The sequence below is a fragment of the Castanea sativa genome, chromosome 1 (genome assembly GCF_040712315.1).
Source record: "Castanea sativa cultivar Marrone di Chiusa Pesio chromosome 1, ASM4071231v1".
Lineage (NCBI taxonomy): Eukaryota > Viridiplantae > Streptophyta > Magnoliopsida > Fagales > Fagaceae > Castanea > Castanea sativa.
Genome location: NC_134013.1, coordinates 76,516,942 through 76,533,276, shown reverse-complemented (window position 1 = coordinate 76,533,276; position 16,335 = coordinate 76,516,942). Strand labels below are relative to the sequence as shown.

The window sequence follows — 16,335 nt, the reverse complement described above, 5'->3', positions numbered from 1 at the left end:
TTTTTTTTTTTTTTCTTTTTTGGTTGGTCTGTTTGTGTTTTCTGGGTTGTTGTTTTGTGCTATACTGGGTTTCTGCTTTGGTGATTTCTATTTTCTGGTTTTTGGTTGTTGCATTTTCTGCGTTGGTGATTTTTGCGTTTTCTACGTTGGTGATTTCTGCTATTCTGGGTTGGTTGATTTCTGCTGTTCTGGGTTTTCTGTGTTGGGTGTTCTGGGTTTTTTATGAGAGAACTCGAGTCTTAGAGACTCGATTTCCACGTGGATCCATGTCAGCTACGCACCTCATGGAAATCGAGTATTTAAAAATCGATTTGCTATAGTGAAATCGAGTCCACTGGACTCGATTTGTTAGAAACCAAAATAGTTTCAAACCTTGACTAACTAATAATATAGTTTATATTTTATAGTTATTTAAAAAATTTGGCTGGAAACTAGTATCTCGAGTTTTAGAAACTCAAGATTTATATAAAACTCAAGCGTTAAAGACTCGCTTTGCACTTAATGAGTTGAACACTATTGTGCCACATAGATCTTGAGTCTTAAAGACTCAATTTCTACAAAGCAAAAACCGAGTCTTTAAGACTCGATTTGCTTCGGGAAATATGGTTACGCCACATAGATCTTGAGTCTGTAAGACTCAAAATTTAATTAAAATAAACTTGTATCTCGAGTCTTATAGACTCGATTTTTGCTGGGCAAAATTGTAAAAAACACTTATGTAGAACATGCAAAACACTTACCCATAACTCTCACCCACTCTCAGCCTCCAACACTCTCACACTCCTCAATAAACTCACCGCCTCACTCACCCATAAAACTCACACTTCTCACACCACATTACCTCTAATCTCACACCACATTACCTCTCTCTGTCACTACTCATTTCTCTCAAGAAATTCACACCTCAAGTAAAGGTTTTGATTTGATTGTTGAGTATTATTTGTGGGGTGTGGGTTAAAGAGTTTGACTATTTAGATACTTGGGAAAATATTTAATGGCATTTCTGGGATAACTAATTTAGGCTGTGGATTTTGTTGTAAATGGTTTGTGTTTTCATCAAATTGCTCTTGTGTGAGTAACTCTTGTGACTCATTGCAATTAGTGAATGTTTCTTGCTTCAAGATGGACATTATTAAAAATAACAACTATTTGACTGTGTGAAAGTGAAATATATTGATCTTTGTAATGTAAATAGTTTTCTGCATTCAAGTTTATTATAGTTGCTCACCCCATAGAGGGAGTTGGTGGGCTGAACCAGAGCTTGAGCTCACCCTATTATGGGAGAGCCAAAGGGGCCACCAGGCCAAGTGGCCTTTGGTATAGATGAGATGATTCTTAATCTTTAAAAGGCTTGATATTTGGTGAGCATGGTGGTTATGGGAAAAACAAATAAATTGAAAGGGGATTAGATGACATATTTCTCTAATTAGAAGATAATAGGTGGTGTAATGTTAATCGAAAAACACACTAGATGTAACTTGAATTTAAGCATATAGTATATAAGAAAAGTTCGGTTTACTCCCTAGGAGTGGGTCTAAAGGGCTGTGCCTTGATGAGGATCCACTTCATCAAAAAATAATAATAAAAGTTGGGTCTTAGAAGCCGTGGTTGCACCAAGTGACTATATTCTCTCTATGGCTATGGCAAGTGGTTACAATTTCCTTACGTTAACTAATTGCCCTTTATTAAAGACCTGATTAGATTATATAGTTTTTTGGGAGGGGGGGGGGAAGTGTGTTCACATTAAACCCTATTTTTAAAAATGTGTTACTATTAACTAAAAATAACAAATGTTAACATAAGCTGTGACTAAAATCTCTCTTTGAAAAAATTCATGTGAAATTATAAGGCTTCTAGTATGTAATGTATTTGTTTTGTACTTTGTGTAGTTTGACTAGATAAAATATTTTTTAACTAACATTGTAACTTGACTCTAACAAGTTCACAATGACTGTAATTGATATAATCTTATACCACGGTGGTCCGCTTAAGAATGCTAATGCGAACAATGGATTGCCATTTGAAGGGTCGGGTATAAAGTGCTATTATACCAAAATTGATTGTAGGTTGAAGACCCTTGATGAATTGAAGATGATAGTTATGGAAGAATTGTGTGTGAATCCTGCTATGCACAACATTCAAATTGCTTATCGTATACCATATGAAGTCTTAAAGCACCAAATTAATTACAAGTATATGGCGATAGAAGCAGACAAACAGGTAAAGATCATGTTTGACAAGTTGGAGAGAATACCCGAAGTAAATGTTATTGAGTTCTACATATAGTTGGAGCCGCGTGCAGTAGTTGGTATTGAGGAAATCCAACAAACAACCACAAGTTACAGATTGTAGTTTTGGATGCTCAATATGAGTATTCTACACATGTAGAGGATGATGTTCATGCTGATGATGATGATGACTATGTTGATGAGATTGCCATTAACGGTGAAGATTTTGTCGATAGATATGAGTATGGAGAGAGGATTGAATGAGGGGACTTTGGGGAATTTGAGAGGGACATTGAGAGAGACATTGATGACGATGAGACATTTGACGGTAGTGAACTTAATGCAGACAATGTTATTAGTGTCCAAAACATTACGAACACAATCCTTGCCTAAGCACCTCCTGCCTTGTCATTTTTTGCGAATACTTGGGCAAATATGGTTGATCCTTCAAATATTGAGATACTATTTGTGTCTACTTGGAGAGAGGGGATGAATTTGTGCAAAGGGTTGACTTTCGCCAATAAAGTGGAGGTGAAGCGCACATTAACAATTTGTGCCCTCAAGAAAAATAATATTTTATGATCAGTAGGTTGACGAAGGTCAGACTTTATGCGAAATGCGAGGATGAGTCATGCAAGTGGTATGTTTACGCAGTCATAAAGCCCAATCTCCACGGACTATAGATGGTCACCGTGTATGTAGGTCCTCACACATGTATACCGATTGGGGTGTGAAATATGATGGCCATAAGCCTTCTTACTACAAGGTATGGGATGCGAAACAAAAGGCGATCAAATCAAATAATCAAAAATCACAAAAAAAAATAAAATAAAGCTAAGCCAAATAGATGTGTTAGTTGAAAGTCGATTGAGTGTAATCAACGATCAAAATATTTGAAAATCCAAGTTGCAACTTTTAATCTGTTAAATGTTATACATTTTCTTAGCAATAAAAATAATAAAGAGTATTAATTCAAATGTTCTTTCACTCATTTTACTAGCCACCACTATTTAGCTTTTGGTGGAAATGTTTTCACTGGAAGGTCAGCAAACACTACAAGTGATCACCCTGATACACAAAGATTACATCAAATTGTGAGGGTCAATATCAGGTGCAAAGTGATGGGGGCTTCCTTAAGAAACTCAGTAGAATTGAACTTCAATGAAGCAGAGAAAAACTATGTGTAGCAGCAGTTTTATGGAATGATAGGAGGACTAAGCAACCAACACAAGAATCTTAGATTGCGTATATTTTCTTCTCAGCAAGAGCTCAGGCTTTTCAATGATATATCTCTTGCCTAAGAAGGAATTGCAAAAGATTGATTAGTGAAAAATGAAATTTTGTAAATGTATGGAATAATATTCATGGTTCTGAAACTTTGCCTTCTTCACACTTTTAGCATAATTTTGGTGGACAATTTGTGGCTAACAAAACCATCCAAGACAATATGAATGCTTTAACTACTGATGTTTGTGCACTGGCTTTAATTACAAAGTAGAATTTGAACTATATGTGCTCCTAACCTTTTGATGGACATTCATAAGAGTTAATCAACTAGGAAATGAGATTTATAATGATCAAAATTTGCAACTAAACAAAACTGAAGTAATTGAAAATATGTACCAATTGAGAATAGGTATCAGATCTTTGACCAACTTGTCAATAACTGACTGAAATTACAAATTATTAGGCATAGATGCAACTTTCTTGCAAATGGCAGGCATGAATGGACTTTCCCTTGGGGATTACTTTTCAGCAGAGCATATATATATATAGGCTTACAAACCCTGAAAAAGCCTACCCATTCTCATAAATTTGCTTGACCCCTAGTGGCATTTGACTTGCAAAAATGCAATTGTGTAAATTTCATGCACAGTTTATGATTTCGACATCTACCATTGCCATAGTAGTCCTATGAAGTTAGAATAATCCTTACAATAAGCAACATAATCAATTTCAACAGGTACAGAATAACTAGCAAAAATCTTGGTATATGAAATGATATCTACCATTGCTCATATGGTATCCCGAAGAAGTCAGAATCACCAAAACCATCTACATATTTACTTCATCACATATCCAAACAAGAATTGAAAACGTTGGCAAATGTATAGGGCTTTAGCCAGTGCAAATTGCAGGCATTATATCATTAGGAGAATGAGGACTGATGATCATGTAAAGGTCAAGGGTGACAGCTGCAGTCATCCAATTATATATGAAAATTTTAAATACATTACAACAATATTTCAGCTAAAAATTACAAAATTTGGTACAAAAAGAACAAATTAAATAAAAGAAAAAGTAAAGATTTTCAAAAATGAAAAAAAAAAAAATCTGAAACTGCCCAGCTAAAAATGTAGGAAACAGACATTAATTCCAGTGCAAATTCCTCATATCAAAAACTACAATCTCACAAAATAAACCAAAAAATGCCAAATTTTGTAGGAAAAAAAGAAAAGAAACCCAGATGGAATAATTATTTAAAAAGCTCAAATTTTTATAAGAAAAAGTACCTTTGCCACATCACAAATTATTCCTCATTTCTCAATTCTCTATAAATGAACATACAAATGAGAAAACATACCTTCAAACTTGAAAAAATCTGAACTTCCGTTGGTAGGGACAAAAGGGATTTTGAAGGTATAGGTGGGGGGATCGTCTAAAGCCGATTCTGAGGAAAAAGGAGAGCCTTTGAGAGTGAGGGTGTGTTTTATTGCAAGCCGAGGGATTGAAGGTGACTGATTTCGGTGTTTAAATGAGAGGGTTTGATGGTGAGGGTGAGTTTTGTTGCATGCTGAGGGGTTGAGGGTGACTGATTTCAGTGTTTGAGGGTGAGTGTTTGAACTTTGAGAGACTGTTTGAGAGACTGACTGAGAGTGTTTGAGAGACTGAGTGTTTGAGTGAGGTGTTTGAAAGTGGCTGAGAGTGTATAGTGTGCAGATTTCGAGTCTTATAAACTCGATTTTTACATGGCTAATTTTAGTCCACGTGGAAAATTTATCCACGTAAGGGTATGACAAACACCAAAAATCGAGTTTTTAAAACTCGAGTTCTAACCAGATCTCGAGTTTTAAAAACTTAAGATGTTAGTTTCCAACATTGTTTTAAAACCTAACAACTAACAAAAATGTTTGATATTTAAGTCATTTTGGAAAAAAAATTCCAACAAACTTCAGCAAAACTCAACTCCAGCAAAACCCAAGTCCGATCCAATCCAAGCAAAACCCAAGTGAGCTTCGGTGGGGAACGAGAGATACGGAACAAGACAAAGTGAGAGAGAACCACCGATCCGATCTGATCAAATCTAGCAAGACCTTCCTCATAGTTCCAATCCGATCCCAGCAACTCCAACAAAACCCACGTCCGATCTGATCCGAGCAAAACCCCAGGTGGGTCTTGGGTTTGATTTCATTGCTTCTCAGTGTTTGATTGTTGGAGAAGAATAGTTTTTGGAAATGGGTTGTTATGTTTGATTGTTTGAGAAGAAGATTTTTGTTGAGTTTTTGGAAATGGCTTCTTCGATGTTCTTCATTATTTTTGTTTTTTTTGAGTTTGTAAGGCTCGATTTCAATTTGACAGAAAACGAGTTTGATGAACTCGAGTTTAGCATTCCAAAATCAAGTTTATTACACTTGAGATGTTAGTTTCCTAAATAGTTTTGAAAATGTGCTAACTAACAAAATTGTTTGAAAATCAGTGTTATTTTGAAAAAAAAAAAAACCCGAAGAAAGTGTAAAATGTTTTACTACAAACTTTGGCCTTTGTTTTTTGTTTGACAGAAATATTTTACAAATTCAACCAATTATTTTTCCTCTAAACAAACACCTTGTGAAAACTTAGTTTATGATATATTTTTTTTAAAAAGTGACAATTTTTAATGGTAAATTTTAATCAAACTGTATTAATAAAATTTACATACAATTTTTATTAAGGTAAAGTACAATCAATATCTCTGAAGTTTGGGTTAATACTAGCTAGGTTCAAGATATTTCACAAGTGACCAACTTGGTCCCTAAACCGTTACCTATTTTTCTGCTTTGTCATGGTAATTAGGGACCAAATTAGTTATTTTTTAGATGTCTTAAACCTAACTAACATAAAACCAAACCTAAGAGGTTGATTGTGTTTTACCTTTTTTATTATGGAATAGTCTGTTTTATATCCATTAATAGCTTACAAAATATAATTTGATGTCTTATAAAATTATTTACAAAACTCAATATCAAGCCTATATAAATATATCTTTATGTATATGTGTGTTGAGGACTCTTTTTTCGCCCCACGTGGCACTACTTCATTGGCAACCCATGTCACATCAACATATTATTGATTTTTTGGATAAATCTATTTAAAGCCCAAAATAAGCTCATATTTCATTCAACTACATGAATTGGGCTCACATGGCCCATGAGATCCTTACTTCAGGAGGCGGATCCATGATCCACATTTCATTTTCATCAATTGGGATCATAACCCATGATATCATCAACATCAACATATGGATCGGGCTTACACAATGAATCAATGGTCACGACTCATATTACCTCTCTCATATTCATGGAAAGCGGTTTCTTCAACAAAAGCCCATATTCACACAAAACGACAACAAAACCCAAGGTACATCATTTCATCTTCGGCTTATGATCCAAGCTCATGAGTTTCTTTGGGGAAACTTTGGGAGTCGTGGTTTGGAGGGCCAAGAGGTATGTTCAGTAAAACTCTAGCGGTTCAAAGTTGATAAAAGAAACATGTTGCTTGGCGTGTCTTCTCCAACTCTCTAAACTCTAATGAGTCCATGTGTAGCGGGTAACATTTGGTAAGCATCTCTTATTACATAGTACTTAAAATGATAAAATTTCTCATTACTCTTTTCCTAAAATCTAATATTCATCATATGACAAATACTTAATATCTCCCGCCATCTAAATGCTGAACAAATAACTATTCATTCAATCTCTAGCCGTTGCTATACAAATTTAGAAATTTCATTATATTATTCTACATAAATTACATTACTACTTTCAGCTAAAATCTAACTCAAATACATGGCCTAATCTGATTGGCTATCTTTAATCTCCAAATATATAGTATATTCATGATATCTCTAATACTCAGCTACTGTCTGCCACAATCAGACCAAATATCATTCTGCCAGCTGCTAGAGCAGAGCACTAAATGCTCTACTTGCTCACCAAGATTAAATCACAACACAATGAGACATTGACTAAATCTCTAAAGTTTCATTAACTATCAACCAATCAAACTATTATTTACTAAAAATGTCTTGTAATAGAACCTTAGACCAAAAATGCAAACACCTAAAAAAGGAAGTATTTCCAGCAGAACCCTAGCAGTGCATTCAACACTTGACACTTAGCTAAAACTGATATCACAGTCGTTTAATGCTGCAATGGCCTAATCTGATTGGCTATCTTTAATCTCCAAATATATAGTATATTCATGATATCTCTAATACTCAGCTGCTGTCTGCCACAATCAGACCAAATATCCCTCTGCCAGCTGCTAGAGCAGAGCATTAAATGCTCTACTTGCTCACCAAGATTAAGTCACAACACAATAAGACCTTAACTAAATCTCTAAAATTTCATTAACTATTAACCAATCATTCTATTATTTACTAAAAATATCTTGTAATAGAACCTTGGACAAAAAATACATACACCCAAAAAAGGCAGCATTTCCAGCATAACTCCAACAGTGTATTCAGTAATTGACACCTGACTGAAACTAATATCACCAGCCATTTAATGCTGAAATCTCAGCAGCCAGCTACTATACCCAAAATGGCAAGATACCCTTAAAAGAGAACTTACCATCTTCAGTCAAATCCATGAAATATCCATCCCAGCAGCCTGACATCTGACCCCATCTGCTTCTACCCCAAGCAATAGTTGACTTATGACAGCTGTGACAGCTGTCTTATGACAACTGTGACAGCTTTTCCTGACAGTTGGAACAACTTTTTCAGAACAGTTGTGATAGCTGACTCAGCAACCTTAACATTATTGATTTTCCTTATTTGGTTAAGAACTAAAAGCAACTAAAGTAACTATCTCTTTCTTGCTAAAATACTTTCCTTTCCTGCTTCTCTTTCCCCAGCAATTATTACCCAAAATAGTAAGAACACCTTAAAGCTAAACATACCATTTTTGGCCAAATCCTATGATGGATTTTTAGAAAATTTATTGCTAATTGAGACAAATTTTGGCTGAGATTATTTGCTAAAAAACCTCCCTTAAACTCAGCTATAATTAAAACCCTTCATCAACACCTCAAAGGGGGGGACACCAATGGAGAAGAACAACTCTCTCATAAAACTTCTCTATTCTCTCTCCCTCTAATGATCTTCTTAAGCTCATAATGAAGTTCTAAGCTTTTGAGTTTTTAGTTTCCAAATTAGGAACTAAACTCTTCAGCCCTTAGCTCATAAATGTCATTCATAAGCCTTCAAACATCCTCTAGCAGAAGATCCCAACAGTAAATCCTAGCAACACTGCTAAACACACTACAACACTATTACCCCTCTTATACTCATTCTTTCATTCTCCATATTCAGAAAATACACATATTTTACTGCTCCCATCTCCAAATATCTAAACACATCTCCATACTCTTCTCTTACAAAATCTTTTCTCTTAGAAAACAATCTCTACTACTCCTTCGGCAGAAAATCCCAGTAGTAAATCCTAGCAACATTGCTAAACACACTACAACACCATTACTCTCTTATACTTATTCTGTCACTCTCCATATTTAGAAAATACACATATCTTACTGCTCCTATCTCCGAATGCCTAAACACATCTCCATACTCTTCTCTTACAAAATCTTTCCTCTACAACTTCTCCAGTAGTTATAATCTCATATTTTTACTATCTTCAACCTCCATATTTCTCATACTTCCACATATTATACATATTACAAATACTACATTCCATAAAACATCTATATCTTTTACCATCTCCACACTTCTCAAGAGATATCAAACATTCATACTAAAAGCCCTTCTCATGGAAGGCAGAAACCTCCAATGTTAAAGCCCTTCCCTTAGAAGGCACCAAGATCTCATATCAAAGCCCTTCTCATGGAAGGCACAAATGCATCTTATATAAAGCCTTCTCTTAGAAAGCACAAACACTCCATACAAAAGACCTTCTCATGGAAGACAACCTCACATAGCTGGACATACTCTCTCTCCCTCTAGTTGCACCCATTTTCCCCCTTCAATCTTGAAATTATCATGGCAAATTGCCTCTCTAGCGCTGGAGTCACCTTGCTGCTAGGATATTGTCAACTCACGGAAGCTGTACAGTTGGAGCTACAAACCATACAAAGATAAGTGACTTTGCTTCCATATCTTTAAATATACATCATCGAGTACATAATTATTTCACATTTAAATACATATTACTTTATTCCAACTACTATTACAACTATTAATCAAAGTTATTATATCAAACACATATTACATATTTACTCAACCATTATTGTGATTCTTAGACTTTGGCTTTAATGGTTTTGTAGGCTTAAAAGTACGCCGGTAGTCGTTGAACCACGTGGTCCACTATTGAGTTTCGGACGCAACACCCCAAACAAACCTGGGTCTAGCAAGGTCACCCCTCTAAAGGACCACACGTGGCCGAGCTCTGAAAAAAGGACCTCGAACAATGTGTGTATATATACTTAAATTAAGTTTATATTTATGAATTTTTTCATGAACATATTATTATGTTTAAGTTTAATTTGTTAATAGTTGAATCTAAACATGAGCTTAAGCTTGATTTATATGCTAAATAAACAAACATAATAAAAATTCTTTATATGAAGGGTATTCGATTACATAAATTGATATAAACACAATCCGTTTAGTAATCATGTCAAAACCATTCAACCCTAACACGAATTATAATTAAAAGAGTTGGCTTGTAAAAAGGAAATTTAAAGGTTATTTAAGGTAACCATCTTTGTAGCCCTTAACTATTTATTAAGCGAGTTAACATAACACACCTCATGTAATGCAACTTGTGTTGAGTAACACATACACAACCCATTTATACAGGGGTGGAGCTACCCCCCCCCCCCCTAAATTTATGAAAATTTCTTTTTACTATATAGAAATATTTGATATTTTAATAATTAGCCCCAAAAAATAGGACTTGGCCACCCCAAATATTTGTTTTAGACCAGTAATGTTCTTAAAAAAATGATCCAATTTGTCTAGTAGTAATAGAGAATGTATTGTTTCTTAAATTCATTTTGTGGGGGGCCGAGGACCGAGGATGGGATTTAAGAGGCAACACATGTGGGGGGGATCGAGGATGAAGCTCAAGGGTTGCAGTCTTGGGGGATATGGCCACGGCCCGTGGGCCCAAGGAAGATGGTCGCTTGGGAAATGCAGGGGTAAGTCCTAAGGCATTCTGTGGTCTATCAAGGGGGAGCCAAGTGATGTGGGGGGAGGTTTCTGATTTTAGCCAGCCTATAGACTCCACATTGATTGCCCTACACCTAGCTTCCTGGCCGCATTAAATGGAGGGCAACAACTTTATCATCTGCATCGATGTGGAGGTGATCTGAACAGTGGAGATCATAGCTAAGTAGTTTCTTTCCACCATCTTCTACAAATTGTGGGAAAGGACAAGTGTCAAAGGAGGAAACTGGCTAGGTGGGAGATGAATGGTTGAGATGCTAGGAAGGAAGGAGTATATATGTAGGGAGAAGGAAAAAAGAAAGGCGCGGCAAAAAAAAGATCAAGAAGAGAGAGAGATAAAGTAGAACATGTGAAGAATAGGGTGATGAACAATGTAACTTATGCCTCCTCGGGAAGGCTTTAATTGAATGGATATATTCTTTTACTTCCCTGTCCAATCCTCAGAATAGGATAATTCTTTGTTGTGTTGTTCCCTCTCTACAAATTCTTTGTTGTGTTGTTCCCTCTCTACAAATTCTTTGTTTTGGGCATTGAATGAGTTGATCCAACCATTGTTCTAAGTGGGCTTTAATACCTTGTCTTTTTTGGTCCTTACACATTTTTATGGTAAAATGTATTCTCGTATCTCTTAAAGTTTTGGATCATTCATGTCTTTGAATACTTTTTTAATTCAATTGAAATTTTTTTACTCACAATGGTAGGCAATTTGGTAACGTCTATTGAAAATGAAAATTGTAATGATTTCACTATGGAAGATGGTGAAAGATTAATTTATTTCTATGAAACATTTAATTTTAAGGATTTCATTATGAAAATACTAATTTCCGTGTATGTGTATAGATGCATATGTTTGTGTATATCTATGAAAGTTTGTATAAACTAATAAATTAGTAACACAAATTCCCCCCCCCCCCCCTCCCCCTCCCTAAACAAAAATTTATGGCTTCGCCCCTGCATTTATAAATATGACTCAAAATGATTAATATATTTTTATATTTGGTAAGCATATAAGTTATAATAATTATAAACAAATAAATTTCATACAAGCTTTATTTCATAATAACATCAATTAAAGTACTGATAACATATAATCTAAAAGTTCTTATTTTAACCATGAAAATCCATCTAAATTTAGAAATACACAAAATATTTTTTTTAAAAGAGAGAATTATTTTAGTAAAAAGGTTAGGAACTTCAGAGTTCCAATAAGGAATTTCTTAAAATAACCATTACAAAACTTTTTAATTACTCAATTCTATATTTGAAATTCAAATTTATGTTAGATAAAAATGTCATTTATTTGTATTTTTTAAATGGATTTTTGTATAAACAGGTTGTCTTGACATAAATAATAAGCCAAATAATTTTTCAGGTTGATTTTGGATTAATATGTCAACACAAAATTGACCAATTTATTAATTACAACAAAGTGGATCAACTTGTTTTGACACTAACCCACAAAAAATCATATCTTATTTATAGGTCATGTCAAACGTTGCTACCCTTGAAGAACATAAAATTCATCTAAAGATTTTGAATGAACTAAAAGTAAGTTCATCCAAACAAAGTTTGTCCAAGTGTCCACGCCAATGACAATGATCAACACAGGTAAGCATCTAAGAAAAATGTTTTATTCAACTTTTTTTTTTTTAATGGGGAAATTACACTAATCCATCTTGAACTATAAAAGGTATTTGCAAGGTATTACCTAAACTTCAAAAATTTGTAATTAACACCTAATTTTATATGAATTTGTATTATTGATCACACACTACAATAAACATGACTTGTTTCATCCCACTTTTTTCAAGGGTTCACTAAAAATGGTTGAAACAAACGCTAACAAACTGACACACTAATTATACTCTGACTAATTTTATTGCAATGGTCATCAAAACCCTTGAAATAAACTTAAAAACTAAATCCCCGGGTAATTGCTGCCTCCAAATTTTACATTCTTCAACAAAATTCTAACACAACCCTTAATAAAAGATATCCAAATATTTCAAAACCCTCGAAATAAAGTCTCTCTCTCTCAAAAACTCAGAATTCAGAAAACCAATTTTTTAATAAAATCTTTGCTCTCTCTCTTAGAAAACCCATTTTCATTTTGTTCAACCATCCTCCCTAAAAAACTCTCTCTCTCTCTCTCTCGAACTTTCAAAAGCTTTCATGGAGTCCAACAACAGCAAATACACAAAGACCATCAAATTCCTCTGCATGATTGTCAGCCCTACGCGCACCTCCGTCGCGCCCTCTCTTTCGACGACGACGTCCGCGCCGGCTTCCCCGAGCCGGAGCCTGAGGTCGAAGAAGAGGATCAGGAGGAGGACGACTTTAGTTGTCCTTCAATGGATCCGGAGCCGGGCGCGTTACCGGCGAGTTGCTTGTGGGATATACTCAGGAGGTTGCCGCCGGCGGGGCTTTTGTCGGCGGCGAGAGTTTCGAAGTCGTGGAGAGAGACTTCGAAGAGGTTGTGGAAGGCGGCGGAGGAGCTCGGGCTTAGGGTTCCGGCCCGGAGCTCGGGTCGGTTTCGTAGGATCGGTGTTGCAGAAATTCCCAGGGCTCGTCAGACTCTCCCTTAGAATGGAAAGGTTAGGGTTTCTGATATGAAACTCTGTCAGATCTAGGGTTTCACCGGACCGATCGGATTGTTCTAACGGACATTAAGCTTAAACAACATGAATTGCTTAAAATAATTGAACCTTAATGAATAAAACGAACTAAAAGTGCGATGTGAACTTGATCTATAAGGATCGATGTGAGAAAACGACGTCGTAGTGTTTGATCTATATAGATCGACGCGAGGAACGATGTTATACTGCTCGATCTAATAACATTTTCAATGTGCTCTTTAATGATTCCCAAGTGTTCAATGCGTTTTTAGCTTTCTAATACTACAATGCAGTGGAAGTAAAGTAATGATGGAAAATTGAGTTTTGTTTTTCTTCCTTTGAGGTTGACATATTTTTCTATAAATAAATAAGGCTTAATATGTGAATGGTCAATAAAGAATAATATTGGTACTGTGGATTTTTAATTTTCTAATATTTCTTTTGTTGTTGTTGTTGTTATTGCAGTGATTTGGATGCAACAATGTTAGCTTGCATTGCATTTTCATGCCCTAATCTGGAATTTATGGAGATCTTGAAATCCGATACCACGATTAATCGGATCAATGGGTATAATTCCTGTTCTCTTTTTGTTTTTGTTTATTTTTTGGGTGAAATTATCGGGTTGTCTTGTATAATGCACAATGTGATCTACACTGCAAATCTAAAAATTAGTTTAGAAGTAACTTTATTATTATTATTGGATGGGGCTGTTATTCTCTCACATCTATTTTCATGTTTTAAATGTAGACATTACTTTTTGGCCTTTTAAAATGTGTACATCAATGCATCAATTTTGTAAAATAGTGGATGTAAAATGACTCAGAATATTTTCTCTGTTTGATATTTGGATGCAATTGTTATAGATATATTCTCCCATGTGTGTGTGCGTGTGCCCGCGCGCGCGTGTGTGTTATGTGCAATAGTTTACTCTATGAAGCTATTAAATTGAACTAATTTTGTTGGGTTTGGTTCTTTGTGCTTTTAAATTTTCATAACGGTGTTGGATTTGTTTCGTGCTTAGGATACCAAGCTGGTTAGTGTTCACTACTTTGGTTGTTTTACCACTTATTTTGGTTTGTGCTTAGGCCATTATTTTTGCTGCTACATGATCCATAGCATTTACCGTGTTTTTTCCTCAGTGGCAAAAGCTTGTTTGTATCAATTGATTGATTGATAGAGTTGATTTTATGAATTTCAAATGCAGCGATGAATTGGGTCGTTTTGTTGCGGATAAAAGATGTCTTAAAAGCCTTAAGATGGAAGGGTGTTCTAATCTAGGGGGTTTTGTTCTTTGTTCGTCAAGCCTTTCTACACTTTGGCTTTCGGATCTTTACTCACACTCTAAGATGGTGATTTTTTTTCCCTTTTCCTTTTTATTATTGCTTGAGGTGTGATCTTTCTCTAGAATTGCAATTCAATGTTTTCTTTCTCTTCTGCATTTAAGTTAATTCCTTTGTATGTGTCCATAGGTTTTTAACTGCCCAAATCTCAAGGAGATTTCCTTAGAATTTTATCGTCAAGAAAATGATAGCACTGATCTTACTACCATGGTTGATGGTTTGGGAAGGAATTGCTTAAGGTTGCAAAACATACACATTGCTTAAGTTTGTGAATTTGAATGCAGGCTTTATATTTAAACTGCCCAGAACTGAATGATCTAAATCTAAACTCTTGTAAGAATTTGCATCCAGGTATGTTATTTGATGAATCATTCTTAGATAATGATCGTAATTTTTCTTTATTATCAAACAACATATAATTGATGACCATGTTTATGTATCCAGAGAGACTGTTACTTCAGTGCTCCAAATTAGAAAGTGTGCATGCATCAGGCTGTCAAGAGTTGTTGATAGGGGCCATTGAAAGTCAGGTAAGATAGAATCCAAAAACAGCTTTGTGTACAAGTTGTGTTTAATAATCAGAAAACTGAATCTTGGAAATAGATCCATCTAAATTGCATGATCAACATGATTGCAGCATTGTACTGTGTTAGTGCTAAATTCTCTGATATTTAAATGTTAGGAATCGTTGATTCATTTACTATCTAAGTTGGTAGGCAACTATAGTAAGAATAGACTAATAGCAAGCAAAGTTAACTCCTACACATGGTTGAAGTGCACAGCAAGCTGAATTTTAATTTCATGTTTACAATAAGTTTTGTAAATTCTAAGAATGAATAATGGTTCTTTTTTGGGGATATGATCATTCTTGCTGCATTCAACTTATGTTAGGCATAAATTCTGATTCTCAAGGCACAGTTTTGTTGCAATCAGGACCCAGAAAACCTTATTTCTGCGATTACAATCTCTTTTTTATTTATTTTTATAATCTTATATACTATTGAGACAAAACATTTACAAGATACAACTCTTGGTAGATTAAACCTCAGATTCTCGTCCTAACTTTTGTCTTAATTAATCTTTTAAATCCTGTTGTAGATTAAAACCATAGCATAAACTTTTATCCACGATTTAAGGAAATTGAATTTGATTTCAGCAAAGATAAAATTGTTCTTATACTTGTGTTGTTCCCTTGCATGCTTGAAGGTCAGTAATGATTCCCCTGCTGTGGAAAGTGTATTACCATGTAAACGTTTAGCTGATGGCTCCAAAAGGGTTCGGGTTCCACATTTTCTAAGTGCTCAGGTAAAGCTGAAAATAACTTGTTTAACTGCGAACATTGTTTGAATCTCTGGATTACTGACATCAAATTGGTTATGGGAAAATCCCACATCATGCTATTGTTTAAAAAACAATAGAGATAAATTCTATACTATAGTTTATGTTCCAAATTAGTTCTTCAGTTACCTGATTGGGTGTTGGTGTTAATTATTGTAGGACAAGATGTGTTAGTAACCACATCTTATTGTTGAGAAATGCTGAAATTATTGAAGTGGATTGAAAAAAAAAAAATGTATTTTTCAAAATTTTGTAACTTCAATTTGATATTTAAGCTTTGGTTCCTAATAGTTGCAATTGGGTGACATTTTTATTTTGATATCTATTTGCACTAATATGCTTCTTCAATATGGTAGTTTCAACAT

General features: G+C 34.8%; 1 pseudogene; it reads left to right on the top strand.

Moving 5' to 3' along the window:
- The first annotated feature begins 1,947 nt into the window (after positions 1-1,947).
- LOC142634611 (F-box/LRR-repeat protein 17-like) lies at positions 1,948-16,259 on the top strand (annotated as a pseudogene).
- The last annotated feature ends 76 nt before the right edge of the window (positions 16,260-16,335 follow it).